This window comes from Acinonyx jubatus, chromosome D4 (assembly GCF_027475565.1).
Source record: "Acinonyx jubatus isolate Ajub_Pintada_27869175 chromosome D4, VMU_Ajub_asm_v1.0, whole genome shotgun sequence".
NCBI lineage: Eukaryota > Metazoa > Chordata > Mammalia > Carnivora > Felidae > Acinonyx > Acinonyx jubatus.
The window spans coordinates 26,011,175-26,031,813 of NC_069391.1; the positions used below are offsets into that span (position 1 = coordinate 26,011,175).

Here is a 20,639-nt window from a genome sequence, read left to right on the forward strand (position 1 = left end):
TGCTGCGATGGGAAACCCAGCTGAGCTTTGAGTTGATTTGAGTCTTCACCTAAAGCTGAAAAAAAATTCGGACTCCTTAAACCCAACATGCTGAAGACTGACTTCCTCTCTGCCCACACTTCCCTTATGAGCCCTTGCCCACGTGTCTGAATGTCAGTGAACAGCTCACCGGTTCGTCCAACTTCATACTGTGAGATTCTTCCTCCAAACTGCCCTGTGGCGACAGCGCTTCAGCCAAGTGCCACGTCCTGGAGACATGTGTCATACTCGGCTCCGGTCGTTTCCCCCTGTAGGTCTTCCTTTCCCATTGTCCACTCAGGTCCTCACAATGTGCGGGCGCAGCTCTCACAGCCTATGTGGTCTTCCTTCCTCTGACGTCTGTTCTAGTTCAGCCTGCGTGCATGTCACAGATCTGTAGCATGCATCACATACGTGGCTACCATAGGAGGATGGCCCTGCGCCCAAAGGCGAAGTCTCGATTCCTTAGTGCGGTACACAGAGCTCTTCAGTTCGGCCCCAGAGCCCGTTTTCAGCCTCACTTCTGGCTAGTTCCCAACTCCTTGCTCATTCTACCTATTTCATCGTTGGGAATCCTTGATCAGGGCTACTAAGTGCTCTTCCTCTTCCTTTTGGCTGGCAAACACCTACCCATCCTTCAAAGCTCAGCTGAAATGTCACCTGTTCTATGACGATTTTCCCCAACCGTCCAGAAAGGAATCTGCTCTCCTCTGTGCTTCGTCAACACAGACGCATCTAGGTTCCCATCCTGGTCTCATTACACTTTCACATTCCCCCAGACTTCTTTGTACCTGTTGTATTTGTTCCTGAGCTTGTTCAATTTAATTAGTATTCCTTAACATGATGAAATATGGGTATAAAGTGTCATTTCTATGAAGCTACATTGAATGCTTTGAAAAGACTTGATAAAGTCAAGTTGCTAAAAAAAAAATTTCTGTCAAATTATGTTTTGGCAGGACCAACTATAAAAGATTGAGAACATAAAAATCTAGAAGGACTCCGCTCTAAGACTGTTCCACAAATGTCTAAATTATCACTCCACTTAAAAGAAACTGAATCTGGAACTGGCACATAACACAATGTAGGTGCCTGTGGTTTATGTAAGAGAGGAACTAGGGAACTCCAATCAAAGGACCCAGACTCAAATACATAAGCTTGACCGTATGTCCCAATACTGATGAAGAAATCAATTTCTTAAGTGAAAGTAAAATGCTTAAGGCATTTTAAAAAAGATTCCCTACCTTTAGAACCTTTCAAATGTAACTGAGAAGGTGGCTATTGATTACATCAAATGAGAGTTTCTACTGCTTCAATCTATGTATTTGCCCCCAATTTTACATTAATTTAGAAAATACTTATTGAGAAGCATCTACATGCCAGGCACCTCGAAGCACTTGGGATACATCAGTGAAAAAAAACAAGGGTCCTTATGGAACTTACATTTTAGATCGGCAAGAACGGTACCTCACGTGCTTTTACGGCCACAGAGACACCTGGTCCTTTCATGAAGAAAGGTGTTTAGGAGAATGTTGCTGGATTGAATTTGTGGACAACTTTCCTAAATCTAGGCCTGTCTGCCTGTCTATCTATCCATCCATCCATTGCCTATCATTTTATGTTAAACAATATGTTGTCAAGATGATACACAGATTCAAAAGTTTACTTATTTAATAATTTTTCTTGAGTTCTATCTGAATCCTTTGGAAACTCCATTTAATCCTTTTGTTTCTCAAGGTACCTGTTGTTTACTTCATGCTACTAACACAGAGCAGAACTTGGCATCCAGAAGGATACCACCAACCACAAATCATCGACGCAACTTTCCAAGCATTTCCTTTGAAGAGTCTCAAAAATGTTCTCTATGGGCCATTCCCAAAGAAAATTGTATTAGAAACTAAGCTATGGAACACAAGCCATTTCAACTCCTTCTGGATAGTGTCTAAAGGGGAACATAAATCTCCAGAGGCAGCCACGTTATTTTATTTCCTTCTTTTGATTACGCCTTGAAAATCTCCAGGCCAAGGACTCCAGCACCTCCTCGTCTTCCATCATCAGTGGAGCTCTCTGGCCTGGATGCACAAGATTATGATACAATGGCCAGGGGGACAATGGGCACTGGATGACTATATATAGGAATTCTGGGCTTGGTTGTCATGGAGGCAAATGGAAAAACAAACGTCTAATCCTGAAAATAAGGTTGAGGCCAAACTTGAAGGAAACACACTTTGAAAACTTCCTGTCATTCTGATGAGTAAAAAGAAAACCTTGAAATATGATCAGGGAATAGATGAGAAAACAAACCAAAACAAAACAAAAAATTAGTCTTCAAAATGACAAAAACACAGCAAAAAACAGAGGAGGGGCAACCTTCTCTTCTTGAGACTTAGTGTCCCATCATATTTTAGTTCATTGAAAGGGTCTCTCAAAGGCCTTATTTTACATGAAGCTTCCTGTTCTCTCTCTCTTTGGGGGGAATCCAGGCAAGTCTGATCTCAGACAAAGAAGAGTCTCAGACTTGCAGCTCACCGGGCCCTATATTTGGCGACAAAATCATTTGTCTCTCTGTGGTTTTTTTTCAAATGGCATCACCAGCCACCCAGTCAACGAAATCAGAAGAAATCCTTGATTCGTTTCTTTTGTTCTACACGTTCAATGAGTGAGAAGCTCTGTTGGTTTGACCTCCTGAAAATCACTTACTCTGTGATCCACTCACTGCCCCAACGCCATGGCTTGTTCAGGCCCTTATGGTTGCTGACATGAACTTCCAAAATATGTTCCCATTTTCAAGTTTCTTCTCCTCCTAAGATTCCTTTCTTTTCTAAAAGCAAACGTGACCATGGGATTCACCATGTCTCACAGGAAAAGGTCCAAACTCTGCTGTGGTGCTCCCGGCCTCCTGTACCTCCCCAGACCTACCTCACCCCCCCCATCCACCCTGCTCCCACCCTGCTTGTTGCCAGCCACCCAGAAGGTTCCTAACATTCACTGCAGGCTTTGCTCTCACAGCATCATTCAGTCTTGCAATGCCTTTCTGCTGCATTTCAGCCTTTTCAACTCACATGATCTTTCAAAACAGAACTCAATTCAAATCTGCCATCACTATAAAGGTCTTCCTTGATCTTTCTAGACATACCTATTAAAATCTCCACTAGTGCTCGTCATGTGGCATTGAAGTTAACTTATTTTACCTCCACCAAACCAGGATCTCTTTCAAAGTAGGATATCCATCCATCCATCCATCCATCCATCCATCCATCCATCCATAATCCGTGCATCTAGCAAGTTCATATCTTAGTTCATCTAGCAAATTCAGAACTTAGCTCATGGCCTGGCCCAAAACAGGTCCTCAATAAATGTGTTACTAAGATCCAAAGAGAGTTCAAACTGAAAAAAGTGTTCTGGAAAACCAGATTTAAAAGGAAAATCCAATTAACCAAATGTCACTCTCTCCTTGCATACTGAGGTGGATAGAGGCTTCCTATTGAAACACTGACCCACTTTTACTGAAGCAAGCCTGGGCCTTTTTAAAATTACCTGAAGAATGGCTTCTGGAACATGTGAGAATTTGAATGGCAAGAAATTCATAATCTCTGCCCATCCCAAGGAGCCAAAGGCATCATTTCTGGTCTTGACCCCAAATCTGCTATTAAGTCTAAACTTTGTAACAGATAATATCAGGATATCTGGGAACCACTTTAGTTGATTCTATATGCAACTCTCTCCTCCCTTTTCTGCACCCACTGATAGGCACAGATGTTTGTAAAATGTGCAGGTGTAACTGGCACCACATATTTAAATACACTGTGACTTTTCTGTAGTCAACTGCTACAGCCATGAAAATGGAGTCCTCTACAATCCACGAGAAGGTATTCGTGGATTACTTTCACACATTTATCACTACATTCTCACTGTATAAACTGTTTTACCAATTTTTCTCCATCAGGAACGCACGCTCATCCCAGGTTATGTAGCGCACAGACGACGCATTTTGCATAAAGACTTGTGGCGGTTCAGCACAGCAGAGATGACTTCATGTTACCCAGCTAGTCAATGGAGAAACAGGAATATAACCTGGGGCTCCTGCATGCCCCAGTTTCGAAAACACGTTCTTTCTCTGCCACAGTCATTAGCAAACATTGTAGGTATTCCTTCTGCACTAAACGTTATTTGTAACTCAAAGTGTGTGTTCTTAAAAACCCTCCTGGAAGCAGGCTGGAAATTTGTAGGGAAATGAATGAATGTGTGGTGAAGGAGGCTTTTTCTAATGTTGTTTTTGGAGGAAACTCTGGGTGGCATCTGCCATTGTTAGTTGAGAAGCTCTTACAATACCAAATGCATAATTCACCTGTGACTCTTTTGAATTGTGTGATGAGGAAGTAATGTTTCCTGCTGTTCGTTTAGATGGTATGGATGTCTTTACCACACTGAAAATCCAACGAAAAGCGTGGAGTACAAAAGCCTCTACATCAGTGAGTTGGCCTCAACCACAGAGAGCTTGCTAGCAACTTCGGATGGCATTGAGAGCTCTCGGGCCGTGGGCAAGGCCACAGAGTTTCCTCCTCAAGACCTGCCTGGAGGGAGGATGCCTACTGACTTCAAGGAGTTGGTCACAATGGATGGCTTGCTAGGAACAGTGCCGTGAGCCCGGGCAGGGAGCAACTGTAGAGATTTCTTCAAAGATTAGCTAATCAGGAGGAAAGAACACATCTGAGTATAAGCATATATATTTAGATACGTGTAGAGCTCTAAGAGATGATATGGAAATCAGGTGAGAAAGACAATGGTTTGTCAAGAATAGAATAAGCAGCCACACTTCAAAGCACAGAGTTTTGCTAAAACTGTCCCCCAGCAGCGGGAGTCTCCTAACCAACAAACCCAGTGGGCTTCTTATCCGTTTTTCCTTTTCTTTTCACCTATTCCCAAGCAGTGTAAGAAAATCCTGGCTCTGGGTGAAGCCACATTTTTAATCACCGCTAAAGCCCTAGGTTCTTCCCTGAGGATAGACAGCTCTCCCACCCACTCTAAACTCACCCACAGGAATACTTCTCAGTGCTGCTGGGCTCAGCTGTAGGGCACAAGCCTCCAAGAAGGCAGCGGACAGGTGGGGACATCCAGGTTCACCTTCCACTGTCTCAGCCAGCTCTGTGTCTAACACCTGTCAAGGGCTTCTTACAAGGTCTCTCGCTGATCTTCACCATTACCTTACGGGACGCGAAAAGCAAGGGAGCAGCTGGAGAAGAGGCAACCTCTCCTCTACCCAGAGGTGCACAGAGGCCTCCTGGTAACCCTGTGGAGGTTGGTTACAGGTTAAGCAGACCTCTGCTTCCTCACCTATACAATGAAGACCATAATGCTGGCAATTCTGGGTGCTGTGCAGAGCAGGCCAGTGTGTGAAGTATAGTGTCCTGGCACACAAAAGAGTGCTTTAAGGGTCTCAGTTCCACAGCAATTACAGTCTACATCACATAATTTTGCACTGAATTGTAAATTGCCTGTTAGCGGTTAGGCAGTGGATTCTATCAATGAAAGAATTTGGTCTCCTTCACTAGACTGCTGGAAGGATCGGCACGGGTGTCTCTTACGCTGCTCTAAACAGATGTAACTGACCCTCACCCCAGCTCCAGGCACACGGTAGGAGCTCGGCAGCTAGTTTTTGACTGATTGATTCTGGGCAAAGCCAAGCGCATGGCTACTTCTGGCAACGAGCCCCCAGCTTATCTGGTGGTGAAGATGGCTGCAGTGGGGAGGGGATTGATCGTGGGGCTTGGATTCAGCTCAAAGGCAGGGCTTGACCTGAATAACACCACAGACTCAATGATTCGCCCCATTTTGTTGGCTAACAATGCACACAGCATGGTCACAAATCAACTTGCTGCAAAAAGACTTGTCAGAGCGAATTTCATCTCCCAACTTTAGAGGCTCTCCTGGGGAGAACATGCTGGGGTCGCTTTCCTTTCAAATTTTTTTTAAGCTCACCTCCAGCTTTGAGTAGGTCCTTGGGTACCCAATTCATAGGTGTGGCAATCATCCTCATCATCAATGACCCTCTCCCAAACCATCCCACCTGATGCCACAGGCCCCGTCCTTTACTCCCCTCTCCCTCATTCTCCTTCTCTGCACAGCACTTCGATCTATCATACACATATATGCTGCTTGATGATTTGGTTTTCCCTACCAACTGTGAGGGACCTTGTCTCAAATTTCTCAGCCTGCGTGGATTTTTGGATTTACTTTCATGACTAACGAGAGCATCGAGGCTGGCTTGGGGGCCTGTGGCTCGGCTGAGCCTCGAGTGTTTGATCTGTGCCAAGAGGTAGTCCTGCCATCACACGCCCCGCATCTCAGCCTTCCGAGCGCCGTGGCCGGCGCGTGGTACCGTGAACATCAACACTTCTAGATCCATTCACGCAAATAACTTTTTGGGTGCCTGTGGCGTGTGAGGTAATCTGACATACTCTGGGGACCCAAAAATAAAAGGATGGCCTCTGCCTTCAGGAAAGCTGATGGTCTTGGGGGAGATGGAAAGAAAGACCGTTACAGCAGCGTATGATCAGTGCTAGGTCACTGAAGAGAGCTCAAAGATCTGTAAGGAGCACAAAGGAGGCCCCTCAGCCAGACCGGAAGGCTTCTGGAGGAAAGCCAGACTCAAGGCTGGAGGAGGAGGAAACAAGACTCAAGTTTCCAAGGATGAGTCGGAATTAGCCAAGTCAATGGAATAATGAGGAGGAGAGGCAAAAACAGGTGGAGGAGGGCATTCCAGGAAGAAGGGACAGCAAGGCCTGGAGTGTGAGGAGTCTGCGAAGGCAGGGCACTCAGCGTGGCTGTGGGGCTGGGCGCAGCAGTGACAAGAGGTAAGGAATGATCTCAGAGAGAAATGTGGGGCCCAGATAACAACCTGCATGCTGAGCTTGGAATGTACTCTGAAGGCAAAGTAGACAGCCACTGGAGGATGTTAAGCAGGAACCAGGTGAGACAGAGGCTTCACATTTTTAACTTTTCTGTGTCTCTAAATTGCACCCACAGCCCCAACCAAGTCCCTCTCAGATGGGGAAGGTGGCTTGGTACAAACGCATTCCCACGGTGAGAAAAACCAACTAGCAGCACATTCCTTCTTGCTGAGAGAATCTCAGCAGCAGCCTGGGATTCTATACTTCGTTTTGTTAAGTAGAAAACACCTACGTAGTGTCTTTTCTGCTCTGGATTTTACCAGCAGGTTGGAACTGTTCATCTGAAATTCAGTTCCTACTGTTTCTACCGAATGCACCACACTTACATCTGGAATAGATTATGGCCCTACCTATGGGAGAGATAGAGAGAAACTCAATAGGCTACCTTTTCTGCTCCCTACCAACCCTTCACGTGCAAAAATATAACAAGGAAGCACAGGAAACCAAGTGATATGTCCACATGCTGGCAAACACGACAAATGTGTGGGTGTCAGCCAAGATCCTGTGGTCGGTTTTCCAAATACAGGGTCTTAGCAACATCCAAAAGGTTTCTAGATCTATATTTTACCCCTAAATTTTAATAGCCAGGTGCCAACACAATACTTTCTTGCATTCATTTAGATTCAACTCAATGGTCAAAAATATGATTTTGTAAAGTGATCAAATATTCTTCTGGATTTCTCGGCTTTATATAAATGGTTTGTTTGTTCATAACATAATAGCTGTTAACATAAAATTTAACAAATTAAATAAAATTTAATTAAATGCATTAATTTATTAAAATGAAATTTAAGAAAACATTCATATAAAGCTAACAAAGGTTGCTTGTTATGACTAACCAACAACATGGTTATTGTCGTTTACGATAGGTATTTGCAGATACACAGATCATTGGATCTCGTATTTCCAGAGCTCTGGGGTCGTTAGGGGAGATTACTACAGCACGTACTACAAATGAGTTAGCCCCCAAAGAAAAGAGCAAATGCCCAAGGGCATTTCCATCTGTTGTCAACAGAGTGGCTGGAAGCCAACAGGGTTCTGCAGTAAGGACAAAAAAAAAATCAAATCTACATTTACTGCTTTAAACTGTTTAATGACTATCTACAGGACACGACTAAATTTCCTTTTACATTTATAGGACATCTACTCTAGGAAGAAAATGGCCTTATGCCAGATGTTTAGAAAATAAAGATGAGCAGGACAAAAAGCCTGTCCCCAATGAGCTCCTTTTCTGGTAGTGTCATGGAGTTGGTGGCATGGACCACACATGTCCCCAAGAGAGGTAGGCCACAGCACCAGAGGACTCTGGAGGAGGAAGAGCTGCCCCATCAGGGACACCATGAAAAGCATCATAAAAGTGAAGGAATTTGCCCACAATGCTGAAGGACAAGTCGGGTGGGGACATGTGGGAACAGAGGCTGGAAGGGGTGGCTGGGGACAGGCATGGACAATGTTGAGGGTGGGAATTTTTTTTAGACAGGCTATGTAGAGCTGTTAAAGATTTTGGAGTAGGAGAATAAAGCACATGATTGAGTGCATGGTGTAGGTGAATGGAGGAGTTTACGAGGGGAGGGGGACGGGATGGCTTGGGTAAGGAGAGGGAGCGGAAAGGAGGGGTGAGAGGAAGTAAGGAGGCAGGAGACAACAGGACTTTGTGGACAGCTTAGTGGCTGATGGATCATGGGCCAAGAAGACCTGAAGACACAGACAGGTCCGGCTGGCTACCATGAGCCCTGGCACAGGGGCAAGTCTGGGTAGAAGGTAAAGGGTACCCTTTCAGAACTTTTGAGATGAAGGCTGTGTGAGGAGAGAGCAAGAAGCAGATGGAAAAGAGGGTCTGGAACTGAACCTGAAAGGTTAGGGCGGGAGGTGGGGGATTTGGGCCGCATCATTTAAAAAGTGAGTTAATTCCCCGTGTGTGCAAAGGGGGAGCAGCGAGGACCAGACCAAGAGGACCGAGGACCAGACCAAGGTCTGTGTGTTGGCAGTTGGAGGAAAAGAGGCGAAAACACAGTAAAAACAAGGTACTGCCAGCGCGGCCAGAGGAGAGCCTGAAACAGACAGCAGGTCCCAAACCACGGGAGGAGAATTTCCCCGGGAGGAAGGTCAGCAGTTTTAAATGCCACGGACAAAAAAAGAAGGATGAGGCAGGAGCAAGAGGCCATGGACTTGTTTGTCTGGAGTCGTCGTCAACCTATGTCATTACCATGGTAGGGGCCAGAGTCACAAAGGCCAGGCATTCCGGACGGGGAGAGGGAAGAGAAGGTAGCAGGTGTGAACCAGGAAGGACAGACTCTTTCCCAGAGAAAACGTCACTGGAGTTAGCCAACATGAGGTCCCTGACGAGAGAGTGGTTTGAGTGAAATGCTGAAGGTAGAACGTGGATTCCATAAATTTAAGAATAAAGTGGCGAGTAAGTATAAATTGAGAATATTGGTTCTTCCAAGAGATTTGGAGGCTAGGACTGCAATTGCAGGATCAAATTGCAGAAGGTCATACACAAGAATGATTTTCGTATTTCAAACAAGGAGCACTTTCCTGGGGCTCACAAAAGCTCCCCCTTTCAGACTCTCCAAGGGGAAAGTAATACATCTAAGAATTGAGGTTTAGGGAAATGGCGTGACATAGCTAACAGAGCTCTGGAATCAGACGGACATGCATCCCCGACCCCAGTCTGCCAGGTGGCGACCATGATCTTCCTTAGGCCTTTTTTCCTCCTTCCGAAAACAGGAGGGAGCTGGTGATAAAAGTTCCTGTCTCGTGGGATTGTCATATGGACGAAATGAAATGAGATGTTTGTAAAGTACTCACTCAATCAATAGACATGCAGTAAATTATAGTTATCATTAATTAAAGCTATGTACTGATTAGGGCCGGTAATTGTGATGTCTGACACTGGGACTTATCAGTGCATTTCACCAGCCCATTAGAGCATCAAGTGCTAAGGACTTTCTTGTGTGGATGGATTCGATTAAGCCCCAAAGTTCAAATAAATTTAGATCAACAGGACTCCAGATTAAACACCACGTTCCAAACACTGAGTTATTTTAGACTCCTAAAGAAGCAGCTCCTGCTGTAAAGAAATTTCATTCAGTTTCTAAGGCTAAACATGATTTTTTTTTTCCTGTTTTCCTGTTAAAAAATCCTCATCTATCCTCATCTATTTGTGAGGACAAATGATTCTAAATTGACAAGAAATCTACTTCTATTTTACTACCTTAATAATACCTAATATTCTTACAGCAACTTAAAATATGAAAGCATTTCCATATGTTGTCTCATTTGATCCTTGAAATAACCCCACAAAGGAGGCATCATCATTATTTTACACACGAGAAACAGGCTCGGAGAAGGTAAATGGTTTACCTTAGCACACTCAGCAGAGATGGAAATGGATAGGACCTTCGCCAAAGGCTGCACAGGTGGGTGTCTCATGGCCCACAGTGTGGGTGGGTTTCTGGATTGGGACCTATAGTGGCTCTCAAGCCAGACCTCAAACTGAGGGGCCCAACACCCCAGGGCAAACTGTTATTAAAGAGGGTCTATACACAGAAATGGTTTCCAAAAGATCAATTGCCCCTAATTTTCAGAAGCTCCAGTTGCTTTGCTCAGTTAAAATGAACCCAGTGATGGGGCGCCTGGGTGGCTCAGTTGGGTGAGCATCAAACTTTGGCTCAGGTCATGATCTCACGGTTTGTGGGTTCAAGCCCCCTGTCGGGCTCTGTGCTGACAGCGTGGGGCCTGGAGTCTGCGTCTGATTCTGTCTCTCCCTCTCTCTCTGCCCCTCCCCCACTTGCAGTCTGCCTCCTCCTCTCTCAAAAATAAACACTAAAAAAAAATTATTTTTGTTTTAAACTTTTTTATTACATTAATTTTTGAGAGACAGAGTGAGACAAAGTGAGAGTGGGGGAGGGGCAGAGAGAGGGAGGGAGACACAGAACCCGAAGCAGGATCCAGGCTCTGAGCTGTCAGCACAGAGCCCGACCTGGGGCTCGAACCCACAAACTGTGAGATCATGACCTGAGCCGAAGTCGGATGCCTAAGTGACTGAACCACCCAGGCGCCGCCCCCCCCCCCCCAATTTTTTTTTAAATCAACCCAGCGAGGGGCACCTGGGTGCCAGTCGGTTAAGCGTCCGACTGCGGTTCAGGTCATGATCTCGCGGTCCGTGAGTTTGAGCCCCGCGTCGGGCTCTGTGCTGACAGTTTGGAGCCTGGAGCCTACTTCGGGTTCTGTCTCTCTCTCTCTCTCTGCCCCTTTCCCCACTCGCGCCCTGTCTCTCTGTCTCTCAAAAATAAACATTAAAAAGTTTTTTAAATGAAGCCAGTGATACAGAAAAGAGTCCCGCCCAATGTCAGTACTGCAGCACACCTCCTAAATTCCACTGAAAATAAACGGTTACGAGCTGGGAAAGAGGTTCTGTGGAACATCTGGACGTTTCCTGAGTGTGAGTGCCTGAGGGAAGCCATGGCCACCAGAATCCCCAGGCAGAACTTGGGACAGGCTTGACGTGTCATCAAATGTTGCGGACCCGTTGGTATCGTTAACCCTCATGGCCCTTCCAGACACCGGAAGCCCAGAGGCTCAAGAGCTGCTCCCCCTGGTCTGCCAAGAAGGGTCTGGTCCCGTGTCCCTTAGCACTTCTCAACTTTATATGGCTTTATGTGGCCAGCTCAAGTACAGTCACCTCCTTTTATTGGGATTCTGATGATTAGCATGAAAACCACCAATTTGCCTGGTATCGTAGTTTTCAAAACTTCTTTCTCGTACATGGTTTTTTCTTTTGCCTTCTCTCAATTTAGAAAATGGCCAATAATTGGATGTTGTTATGTAAGTGATGAAATCACTGTATTCTATTCGTGAAACCAAAATTGCTTTGTATGTTAACTAACTAGGATTTAAATTTAAAACAAGAAAATGGTCAATAAATACATAAATAAATAAAATCTTAATTAAGCCTGCCCTTGACCCTCACAGAGCTATCAGACCTCCATCCCATAGTTCTGAAACTCATTGCTGCTATGACAACACAAAACAGGTGAAATCTATGTTCTTAACATTCTTCCCTAGGCTTAACTGTGATCTGGATAATATCCCAGAAAATTAGAAGAGGGAGAAATATAGTGAAAGGTACTATAAAGCTTTTTGTTACGCTACAGGGATAGAGGCGCATAAAAATAATGTCATAGAAAAAGTATAAGGAGAAAAAAATAAATCCATCTTTTACACTGAATTTAATGTTTTAAAGAGTTAGGTTATCCAGTATTCCACCATGTAGGTAACATAACAAAAATGCAAAAATATACTGTAATGTACTAGCAAAAATGATCCTCTTTTATTATTAACATAACAGTATGTAGGACTTACCACTCTCACCGTGTCAGTCGGGAATTTTACTGATACTTCACTGCCTTTGATTTAGTTATCACAATGGTCTCTTCTAATGGACACGTTGGTGGCGTTACTCTTGGTGCGTGCAAGGTAGAAGTGCATTTCTTCATCTTCCCCTCTCTGTATTCCTAATTAAGAACTTCCCCGTGGGCAAAATTTTAGACAACCAAAAAACAGAGTAACAGTAAAATCACAATGCACAAGTATAATCATTTGTGACTGGCATGGCTATTACCCACATAGCTGCTCCCGCCATTTGTCCACTATTAGCTTTGGGGCAGGCAAGACAGACTGAAGCTATTTGCAACTTCCAGCACAGTGGTTGTGACTCCATTCCGGTCTCTTTTACTCAAGAGAAACACTTGGAATACTTACAGGTAAATTGGCGTTGTAAAGGGATAAGTCTGAATAAGCTCAAATTTATTCTTGAAAATAAATCAGATTTGTGGTTAACAAAGATAACCTTGAAAACACATCGGAAAAGCCTAGGATTGGAGCCAGGAAGAATGGCTAACATCAGAGGAAGTGGAGTGAGGGCTCTTCAGGGTTCGGGTCTGACAAACTGGACACCAGAGGAGGACAAGGGAGTTCGAGACACAGGATGCTGAAGAAACCCCCCTGAAATGGCTAACTTCCAGGGCCTGGGTTGGGTAGAGAGGTCAGAGAGAACTAAGCGTTTGAGATGCTGGAGGTGAAGCACTGTGTAATGGTAAATTCAGCCACAGGGGAATGGTGGTTGAAGCTTAATCACCAAGGAGGTAAGTCTCCCTACCTGAAGAGATCAACTATTTGTCGGGTCATTATCATCAAGTCTTAGTATATTGGAATTCCAGAGCACGATGGTCATGGCTGGAGTAAGAAGGGAAGCTGTGAACCTGGCCCAGAGTTCACTGAGGAAAGAAAAAGAACATTCCAGAAGGTGAGGAGAAAGAAATAAGCAGAGAGCAGGCATTCGAAAAGGGACCATTAAATGAAAGAAACACATACTCTCACGAGGTGGCAGAGAGTAAGGTATATGTTCACTCTTCTTGGCCACTTAGAGGAAAAGAGATTAGTCACTTTGGTTGAATAAAGTTGAAAGGGATATGGCGCTGTCAGTAGGGAGAAGGCCAAAGTTAGTTAACTGGCAGAGACAGGTTGACCAAGGAAATGTGCAGCAGTGTAGGACAGCATAGCATGGTACACATGAAGCCCGATTCCACTGGCTTTTTCCAAACATTATGTGGCACAGCTGAGCTCAGTCACTAAAATTCCCAGGCTTTTCTACATATAGACTATTGTTCTGTCGGTTTCCCTCATGTGTGGTTCCTTCTGCGGCCCTAATTCAAACCAACAAATATTTATTGAATGGCCTGCCAAACTGCCAGGGCTCTGAAACAGTCCTTGACCTCAGAGAGCACACAGTTTAGCTGGGGAGACAGATGCGATAAGTGACAATTACAAGAATATTTGGCAAGTCTAGTACTGGAAGTGAATATGAGGGTCAGAAGCTACCCGGCATATTTTATATTTATCACCTAGCAAAATCTCATTATAGCTCATACTCAGAACAGTCTAGACAGTCTGCAATCTTGATTTTGTCATTTAACTTATGGACAACTTGCCAATATTTCAAATGTTTTAAGCCTTAGGCAGTAGGAAAAAAAAACTTTACTTAAGAAATTTCTTAGGCAATGGACCAGCCTTAAAATTAACACAATTAGTGGATTTTTGACTGACAAAACCACAAAGGTCTTATCTAATTCTGAGAATCCCAACCTAAACACATCCCCCCCCATACATAATGGAAACATAAGTACACAGTATTTATTTTATGAAGGGGAATCATTTTTGTTTGTTTTGAGATACAGACCCTCGTATTTTAAAATATCAAGAGTCAAGCAATAATAGAACTTATCAAGTGAGAGGAAAAACATGAAAAAAACTGGTTTGTATATTATGGTCCGTATGTTTATATGCATAGAACCTATGTTTATATGCATAGAACAAACACTAGAGGACTCTACGGCAAACTGTTAATAGAGATTAATTCAGGTACTGAAACAAAAAGGCTGGCATTAAGGCTAGTATTTTACGTTATGTATTGCCACGAAGCTATTCCTTAATTTTGAGTAGGTGTTACTTTTGTAATCAAAACGAATAATCTATGCAGGCATTTTTTTAAACTATACTTTTTCAATGTTTATTTTTGAAAGCGAGGGAGGGAGGGGGTGAGAGGGAGGGAGAGAGACAGAGACAGAGAATGAATGAGTGGGGGAGGGGCAGAGAGCAAGGGGCACAGAGGATCCAAAGCAGGCTCTGTGCTGACAGCAGAGAACTTGATACGGGGCTCCAACTAATGAACCATGAGATCATGACCTAGGCCGAAGTCAGACGCTTAACCGACTGAGCCACCCAGCTGCCTCAATCTACAGTAGGCATCTGAAAAGAGAACTAATATTCATGAGTATTTCTTTTGTTTTAAAGTGTAATTTTTTAAAAATGTTTATTTATTTTTGAGACAGAGAGAGACAGAGCATGAACGGGGGAGGGTCAGAGAGAGAGGGAGACATAGAATCCGAAGCAGGCTCCAGGCTCTGAGCTGTCAGCACAGAGCCCGACGCGGGGCTCAAACTCACGGACCGTGAGATCATGGCCTGAGCCGAAGTCGGATGCTTAACCAACTGAGCCACCCAGGCACCCCTATTCATAAGTATTTCTAATCCACATTCATTCTCAAAGACTACAGATGCTAGCTGATTGTCCCTCTAGTTCAAAAGTACCCTCCTGCTTCCAAAGGAGCCAGAGCCCTTGCTGCTGTTGCTACTGGTCTTCCCTGTTCAGCCTGCATCTTTATTTATTTATTTATTTTTAATTTTTTTCATGTTTATTTATTTTTGACAGAGAGAGAGAGAGAGAGAGAGAGAGAGAGAGAGACAGAGCATGAGCGGGGGAGGGGCAGAGAGAGAGGGAGACACAGAATCGGAAGTAGGCTCCAGGCTCTGAGCTGTCAGCACAGAGCCCGATGCAGGGCTTGAACTCACAGACCGTGAGATCATGACCTGAGCCGAAGTCGGTCACTCAACCGACTGAGCCACCCAGGCGCCCCCAGCCTGCATCTTTAATTTAAAGACCTCTTCCTGGTACTAAGTACCACTGTAGTCTGGCTCTACCTCTCCTCACCTCACCAACTGCCTTCTCAGGAACATACACCCTCCATTGTAGCCAGCCTGGTCTCTTTGTGTCCTAGGATCCCTCCTTCTGTAGGTTTCCTCACTTCGGATACTCTTCCCACCTTGAATGGACTGCCTCCTACCTGGGTAAAACTCAGGTATCCTTCAAGGCCCAGCCTGAGCCCTACCTCTTCCAAGAAGCCCTCTATGACCTTTCCATTTCTTCTCTCCATGGCTAGAACTATTGAAATCCAAATGCACCATTTCCAACTTCATTCTATTCTGCGCTTCTAACTGAATGCTATCTGTATATCCAACAATTTAAGCTCTAAATATCAGTCAATAATAAAAACTTGCCTCTAGTTTCTTTTGGAAGATTTCAGGGTCTCCAAACATAGAAGAGGCGGTTGGATCTTAGCCACTCTGGATCATGTGTGGATGTGCATTTCTGCTACAAGACTCCCATGAGATGACACAAAGATTAAGGGCACAAGCGTTTTAGGACTCCTGGACTCACCATTTTGCTCCTCTGTGTCTTAGTTTCCTTTTCTATACAATGAGACTAATAATTTGTACCTCTGATTCATCAGGCACATTAAATCAGATGACAAATTTGAGGCAATCAGCAGCATTTAAAGAACAAAAATCATGATTAATTTTATCACTTAGAAATTAAACAAGAGACATGTAGAACCCTTTATCACAAAACCAGAATGAATGACTTTCAAACTGGTCAAGGAGGAAAAAATAGCCAGCGATGCTTAAAAGCAAAGGACTAGATTAAGGGGTTCTTTAGAAGGCCCTGATGCTGGACTAGCTATCACTGTCGCCTTGGTGGAGGGCTCACAGAGCATGAAAATAAAAGATGACATAAGGAGAGTGGCTTGCATGAGTCATCTAAGAATATTCTGTGTCCCTGAGGAAGCTGAAGAACCTAACCCTTGAATGACATCTAGAAGAGCAGTATACTGGTAAATAAAACCTTAGCTGGGCCCCGTACTCAAGTTCATGACTCTGAAACTGCTTGCAAAGTAAAAAGCCCCTATAACAGGAAGTTATCCCTTCCTGGGCACAGACTACAAGGGACTGAATTCAGCAAAAAGCAAGCAGACCCTCCTACCTGAACCTCTCACGTCACTTTGGCCATTACTTACCTTGCCATTTTTATTTAACCACCACCACTGGGATTTTTTCCACAGGATAGTCTTTAGGATGATGAATGAGTCAAGAAAATGTGTGTATCATCTGCACATGCTTTCCTGGGCTGTACCATCAAAACTCATACAATTTATTTTTTAAAATAACTAATAGTTGTTTCTAAAAGATTATTTCTAGCATCTTCTTCCCATCTCTACACTGGGAAAAAAACATTCTTTTTCACATACTCATCTTGCTCAGGACATACCTTCTGCTGGATCCAGCAAGACTGTCCTAGGATCTCTACCTCTGAATCATGGCTCATTCTTGCTGGCTCCCCCAAATCCAATACCCTTCCCTTCTGCTTGAGTAAAATCCTCTCGTGCAGAACAATATTTGAAAGACAGGAGAGGGCCTATAGAATCACAAGTCTCAAGAAGACTTCGTTTGAAGGATTTTATATCAAATATAATTGGGCTAAAATATCTAGCTCCAGTTCCAGGGAAAGAAAAATTGACGCAGGCAATGAGAAGACCAGGAAAATTCTTTCTTTCCAAAAAAGACCAAGGTGAGTGGTGTTAGATGATTTGATCAACGGCAGAGCATATTTTCTGCCAAAGAATAAAGCAGATTTCTTCTTTCTTTTAGTTACTTCCCACAACGTAGGTTCTAGGAGACTTAAGGTAATATCTAAGCCAACCACCAAAAGATGCAAAAATCAGATGTGGAATTATGCAGCAAACTCCAGCGTTGCTAGGAACTACCTCCGAATGAGTTCAGTAGTATATGCTTACATTTCTGATGAACAAATGTTTTTCTTGGCATGAGAAGAGGGAGATGGGTTAGTTGACTAAGTTCCCAGGACACAGAAAGCTTACACTTGAAATGTTCTTTAATCCTTGGCACATGAAACTGTGGCTAATTCAAAAAGTCACAGAAATCTCAGGCAGGTGGGTTCTCTGGGAAGGGTCTTTCACATGATACTTGACTTTGGGGTGGTGGTGATTCTGGAGGTTTCGAATTTGCCACTGACACCAAGTTCTAACAGCTTCACGTCCAAAGATTGCTGGGCGTGCAACAGAAGATACAGAATCATCTGTACCACTGCACCACTGAAGCTGCAAACCTCTAAATCTTTCTAGTAGAAATGCCATTCTTCATAAGAAGCATTAAAATAAACTCTAGATCATGTTTTAATGTAGAAAGTCTGATGTCAAAAAGGGAAGGTTAGTATTCTCTGGTCAGATAATTTTGTGACCAGCAGAACCTATTAAAAATTACGGTCAAGCCATTAAAATTATGCCTTGTATCCCATGTGCTAGAAATGGTGTAAATCTTTATGCTTCAGAATTATTCACTCTAGAGTCTCCATTTCATTATTGTCATTTTTAAAGAAACCACCTCTTCTTTCTTTCACCCCAAGAGAAATCTGATTGCAATTGGAACCTGTGTGGAAGGTCTGATGCCCTAGCAACTAATTGGATCCTCTTAAAGGTTGAATTTTATGTCTGACCTATTTAGAAATCTGAAAAGCTTCTCTTTGAAAAGCAGGCATCTCAGATCTTAATTTTTAAGTGTCAGGTATTGCCGCAGTCAAGGTTAAATGAGTTGATAGCTTGGCGCTAGACTCAACATAATTCTTAGAGAAGATTTTCTTTTAAGCTTAAATGTAATTCACGGGCTAATATTTAAAAAAATTCTATCTAATGTCCTACATTTCACATATGAAATAAAGAATATATTTAGGTCAAGTTATGTTTTAGGTGGCATCTAGGACTAGTCCACGTTAAATATAAAGGTTATAATGACATTTATTAAAGACTGGATTAATTTCATGGGTATTGCTGTAATCCCCACTCTCCTCCCCCAGTTACCTAGGGCAGAGGTCAGCGACACACTGCCCAGAAGCCAAATCTGGGCCTTCCCTGTTTTTGTACATAAAGTTTTATTGGGACACATCCAAGTCCATTTACTTACACAGTGTTTATGGTTATATGGCTCACAAAGCTGGAAATATTTTCTATCTAGCCTTTTCCAGAAAAAGTTTGCCCATCCCTGGCTTATCTATAAATTACCCAGTATAAGTCTCATAAAAAGCATCTCTTCTAACCAATACATTGTGTTAAAATCCTGGCGGGCAAAATTTGGGGGTAGAATAGAAGATGTTATTGACCCAGGAGTTCTGTTGGTCAGTTTCATTCTACAGCTTCTCTGGATTTGGATTTCACTGCAACTAAACACGATTTTGTTTTGCTTTGTTTTTTTGTTTTTTTTCAAAGATACGGAGAACAAGCCAGCCGCCTCCAGGGTCAACGACTGTGTACATTTGGCTCTGCTACCAGGTGACCACACTAATAACGTCACACCTCTCCAGCTCTACTACACTTGCTGTGTCCTTCTGAGAGTTAGAAAGGCTTATACTGTGTTTCAACCTTCGGCTTCCCACCTCTAGAGAAGGTGTGGTTATACAGGGAACAATGACCTGTTTAAAACACTTCATCAAGGTAGGTCTTTTCCTCTCCCAGAATATATCAGAAAAATCTCTGTTAAAGCAGTCTCTGAGGGTTCATCTTTACGAGATTTGCCTCTTGCACTTTACTCTTAAATGGGAATGAAATAAATGTACCCCCCTAAATTTGGTTCTGTGGGGTTACTTAGACATAAGGGACTCAATATAAATTAACTGAATTGAAAATTGTGATGTCTCCAAGAAACCGCTGGTCATTCAAAAGAAGTATTCAATATGTACTTATACCTAACTGTCCCCATTAGAAACCAGGGGACAGAACCAACAGCATACCCATGAGTGCAACAGAGCACTGAGGAAATCATCAATAGAAGAGTTACCAGAGTAGGGGCGCCTGGGTGGCTCAGTCGGTTGAGTGCCCAACTTGGGCTCAGGTCATGATTTCGTAGTTCACGAGTTCGAGCCCCACGTCGGGCTCTGTGCTGACAGCTCAGAGCCTGGAGCCTGCTTCGGATTCTGTGTCTCCGTCTCTCTCTGCCCCTCCCCTGCCTGTGTTCGCGCTCTCTCTCTCTCTCTCTCTCTCTCAAAAATAAACATTAAAAAAAATTAAAAAATGTTTATAATTAAAAAAAAAAAGAATAGAAAAGCCAACTGAAAAGTTCTAACAGAAAAATCTTCTACTAACAGAAAAAAAAAATCACAAAGCTCCTTACAACATTTTTCTGCTAATTCCTAACAGCATATAGACTTCCCCATTGGGCAGACTGTATCGAGACCCACACTGTAAAGAGAAAAAGGTAGCATGACCAAAAGTTCATGGTGTTTTCCCCAGGTTGACTGAAGAACTATATTATCCTCATTCACCTTATTTATTTTGTACCTGGTCTTATTGTCTTTTTTTTTTTTTTTTTTAATTTTTTTTTTCAACGTTTATTTATTTTTGGGACAGAGAGAGACAGAGCATGAACGGGGGAGGGGCAGAGAGAGAGGGAGACACAGAATCGGAAACAGGCTCCAGGCTCCGAGCCATCAGCCCAGAGCCCGACGCGGGGCTCCAACTCCCGGACCGCGAGATCGTGACCTGGCTGAAGTCGGACGCTTAACCGACTGCGTCACCCAGGCGCCCCACCTGGTCTTATTGTCTTAATTTTTGTTTTAAACACATCACAGTGGCTATTCCTAAAGTCGGCAGTTCCACACAGCGTATCTGGGTAGACAGAAGAAACAAAATAATCTGTTCTTTCGGGAAAATTCAAGGGAGGAGAACAAGGAAATGTCACCACTGGCCTGACTTACAAAGCATATAGCTCAACTTTAAATGACATGGCCACTGCCCATGTATCGCACAGCTTCTGAGACCCAAACAAATCTCCTAACTAAACTCTGCTATGCTAGTTTCTTTGTGATTTTATAGAAGTGCGTATCTATGTATTTTTCTGTACTGAATGCAGAGACTTGGAAAAAGCGTGATAAAACCAGTCCTATATTTTATAAGGCAGAAGGAACCCAGTAAACACAAACACAGAA

At 43.5% G+C, this 20,639-nt stretch overlaps 1 protein-coding gene and 1 long non-coding RNA gene across 14 annotated transcripts in view; one reads left to right on the plus strand and one right to left on the minus strand.

The window, feature by feature from the left end:
• The window catches only part of ZNF462 (zinc finger protein 462), a 139,000-nt gene that overhangs the window by 40,589 nt on the left and 77,772 nt on the right, over positions 1–20,639 (minus strand). The gene's annotated exons all lie outside the window — the stretch shown is intronic.
• LOC113592828 (uncharacterized) lies at positions 9,208–19,060 on the plus strand. Its single transcript, XR_003412778.2, has 3 exons — positions 9,208–9,378; positions 10,209–10,387; positions 18,925–19,060. It is a non-coding gene; the product is annotated as an uncharacterized LOC113592828 (long non-coding RNA).